Below are 4,225 nucleotides of genomic sequence, written 5' to 3'. Positions count from 1 at the left end.
AATGTTTGTTTCTTCCAAGATTATAAAATATTCACCTGTCAGACATAGATATAGGTGGTGCTCACCTCCTCCCACAACCACATCAAAATTACAGCTACACAACATAACAACCCTCATTCAGAACCTCCTAAATTCAAGCTGAATGGAAGTCCTACAACTATAAAATTAAAGAAGAGGCCACATCAAACCTGGTAGGAGTGGCAGAGATGAGAAAGGGCTGATCCCACTCCCAGTGCATGGTGGGTAATGATCTGGAGGGATATTTGGGCTGTGCAGTTCCCCTCTGAGGATGAACTCTCCCATCCCTCAGCTCAGGGTTTCAGTGCCAGGAACAGAAGTCCCATAACATGTGACTATAAAAACCGGTATGGATTGAAGCTGAGACTGCTGGAGTCCCAGGCAGTTACTCTTAAAGGGCCTACATATGGACTTATTTGGACTCACACTACCTCTTGAGTTCCAGCTCAAAGGCAGCAGCTTGAAAGGCATGAAAGACATGGGGAGGAACTGAATTAATGTCATGAGGGTGAAAGCTAGAGGGCCAACCTTCTACCAGACAGGGGTGCTTGTAGAGGCTACCTTTTATGAGCACATTACCCTCAGAGCTAGCAGACAGGTGCCATATCTGAAATTCTGTTAATATGGCTCAGACTGTTTGCCCCACACAACGTTAAGGCCCACTCAAGCTATTTCCAGTAGCTTTATCATAGGAATAACCTGGCTCCATCTTCAGATTTTCCAAAAATCTCTCAGACAAGCAGCATCTGGCCTCAGCTAGCCCCATACCTCTCACTAAGTGGACCCATGACTGGCAATAGCAGAAGCCAGCCTTGGTTCACAGCTTGGCCTTGCTAGGGTATCTCCAAGCTCAGCACAAGAAGTAGCCATCCACAGATCACTTTCTAACTTATGCCTGGTGGCCCCAGTCAGTGGCTGATATTGGTCTGGACCTTCTAGGAAACCCCAGAGCCAGTGCACCCAGTAGAAAACTTCAGACCATGTTGAGGCACCATCATCCAACCACCTCCATAAATGACACACACAAGGAGTGGCTACCAGAGCCCTACTTCAATAAGTCTTGTTTTGTGTGGTGTACCCATGCACAGCTGATCCTCTAAGGTGATCGCAGGTAGGTGGTCAGTGATCAAAGCCAGTCCTGGAAGCTGATCAGCCTGAGCAAATTGATGGACCAAGAGCAATCAAGACTCAATTACAACAGAAGGGTGTATAGCCCACATGAGGGGCAAACCTCAAGTTCTCAACTGGGGTGTACATGGAAGCTTTTCCATTGGACCCTCCAGGACATATACTACATTAGGCAATGCTGCCAAGCCTAGGAGATGTATCAGCTCTACCTAATACATAGAAACAAAAAAAGCAGAGAGGCAGCCAAAATGAGGATGCAAAGAAGCATGTCCCAAATGAAAGAATAGAACAAAACTTCAGAAAAAGAACTAAATAAAATGGAGATAAGCAATCTGGTAGATATAGAGTTGGAAATACTGGTTGTAAGGATGCTCAAGGACCTTAGTGAGGACCTCAATAACATAAAAAAGAACCAGTCGTAAACAAAGGATACACTAACGAAATAAAAAATAATGTACAGGGAATCAACAGTAGAGTAGGTGAAACCAAGAATCAAATCATTGATTTGGTACATAAGGAAGCAAAGAAACACCCAATCAGACAGCAAAAATAAAAGTTAATCCCCAAAAGTGAGGATAGTGTAAGGTACTTTTGGGACAACTTCAAGTATACCAACACCCACACCATATAGGTACCAGAGAGAGAAAAGGGAGAACAAGTGATTAAGAACCTATTTTAAGAAATAATGGCTGAAAACTTCTTTAATCTGGAGAAGGAAAAAGACACACAAATCCAGGAAGTGCAGAGAAATCCAAAGAAGATGAATCCAAGGAAGCCCACAACAAGACACATCATAATTAAAATGTCAAAAGTTAAAGACAAAGAGAATCTTAAAAGTAGCAAGAGAAGAGCAGTTAGTTACCTACAAAGGAGCTCCCATAAAACCGTCAGCTGATTTCTAAACAGAAATATTTCAGGGCAGAAAGGATTGGCATGAAATATTCAAAGTGATGAAAATCAGAGATCTATAACCAAGAATACCCAGCCAAGCTATTATTTAGAATCAAAGGACACATAAAGAGCTTCCTAGACAAAAAAAAAAAAAAAAAAAAAAAAAAAAAAAGTCAAAAGGATTTCACCAATAACAAACTAGTGTTACCATAAATGTTAAATGGTCTTCTTTAAGAAGAAGAAGGTAAAACATATGAATAATAAAATAGAAATAAATACATACCTGTCGAAATTATTTTATTTATTTTTATGACAATTCCGGTTTTATTGTTGTTGTTTGTTTGTTTGGATCATGGCCTTCAAGTAATCTGGGCCTCAGTATATTAATAAGCAGAGCTCCATTTGGAGCTGTGATCAAGATCGCTAAAAATGCTATTATCATCACACCCTTCAAATACGGTTCCGAGTGGGGTGAGCTGATTATTGGAGTTTCTAGAGCCAGAGGACCTAACACACCCTGGACTATAGTTTTGGGTATCCGTGAGAGAACAATAAATATTTTCTCCCTAAAATTAAAACCAGCAAAAGACATTAAGAAAACATATAAAAGAAATTCAAACCAATAATGCCAAATTCATACTAGCAATAGAAATACCAATAGCATGATTTAAGAGCTGCAATAGGTATGTCCAATCCAAACAAACCAAAAAGAAGGGATTGAAAAATATCCCATGCAAATGCAATAATTTTTGTCCTCCAATCTTATATGTGGTCCAATTCATTCCAATGAAAGTCAATATTAGTGTGCATAATCCTCTAGCTCCATGTATACCGAAGCTATTGCTGACTAAGAAGGCAGAAACACACAAACCCAAAATAAGGTATGCTCTCTTCATTGGAAGATTTATCTGATCTTCACTTGGAAAATATCAAAGAAAAATTCCCCAAAATGTTCCTAGTAGCACACCAATTATTAGGGTCTGAAAAGAAGTTAGTTAATTATGAAGTATGCCACGTGTGGAGAAGTCTACGCTCATGAATGTACTGAATCCAGTGATAGCCATGATGTCAATCAAACTGCTAGCAGCTATTAGTAAGGTTGGAATGCCTTTCTCAGTACCATATCCTTCTTCTTGCAAATGTATTGTAGCATGGAAGGGACAATAACAGCAGGAGAGACAGAACCTACCACAAAACCTAAAAGAAAACTCCATTCCCAGGGAAAATTCATAAGGAAGTGGGAAATAACTGCAGTTGAACATGCCTCTGGGAGGCATGGACCATAGACAATATTAAACAAACTCTCTTCAAATGCTTCAAAGCCTGTGGATTGAGTCCAAGTTCAGCTTTTATTTGGATAAGGGTAAGGGCAGTATTCCTTAAAGTTGAAGACTATTCATTACTAATATGGAAGCAATCACTAGTATATGGAGCATTCCTAATGGTAAAACCAGCCAATAACATCCCAAGAATAGGTGGAAGTGGGAGGCATTGAAGGTATTCTAATGACTTCCAAAAGTTCCCCCCACCCCCAATTAGGGAACAAAAAAATACAGTGAATAGTCCAAATAAATTTTCATCAGGGTAATGGCCAGGGCTTGAGATTCACCAGATTGCAAACCATAGAATAAAAAGCAAAACTCCATCTGTAATATAGTTATTCAATCTTCCTTGTGGAGGAAAAGTACTTTTTGTCACCTGTGGTTTTGTTTCCTCTCTTTCTGAGAAGACAATTTCCATAGTTTCTTCATCTTCTCCACTATTATCATCTTTGAGGATCTATAATTCCTGTAGCATACCCACTGCCAGGAGCTGCCCTGGGACCTGGCAAATGCTGCACAAGGCCAGAGGGTAAAATGCTTGCTTAAAAGTAATTTTAAATGGATTAAATACTCCTATCCAATTACATGTGATAAATGAATTTACAAGAAAATATGATTCTTACATATATGCTGTTTACAAAAGACTCACTTCAGATTAAAAAACATACACTGACTGAAAGTAAAGGGATAGAAAAATTATGATGAAAAAGTGAGCCTAAGCCTTCAGCTGGACATCCCCTCAGGGCTCCCAGACAAAAAGAGGATACAGGCCAAGCTGAGGGACCTCCAACCCCTAAGGGCACAAATTTTGTGCACCAGGCCTCTAGTATGATAGAATGCAGTAGTGAAGCTATCTGGTCCTACAC

At 39.9% G+C, this 4,225-nt stretch overlaps 1 pseudogene; it reads right to left on the bottom strand.

Annotated features, from left to right (window-relative positions):
- Positions 1-2,380: 2,380 nt before the first annotated feature.
- LOC118721804 lies at positions 2,381-3,642 on the bottom strand (annotated as a pseudogene).
- Positions 3,643-4,225: the final 583 nt, after the last annotated feature.

This window comes from Pipistrellus kuhlii, unplaced genomic scaffold, assembly GCF_014108245.1.
Source record: "Pipistrellus kuhlii isolate mPipKuh1 unplaced genomic scaffold, mPipKuh1.p scaffold_m20_p_1, whole genome shotgun sequence".
NCBI classification, from domain to species: Eukaryota; Metazoa; Chordata; class Mammalia; order Chiroptera; family Vespertilionidae; genus Pipistrellus; species Pipistrellus kuhlii.
The sequence above is the reverse complement of the archived record's forward strand: the minus strand, read 5'-3'. Positions and strand labels throughout refer to the sequence as shown.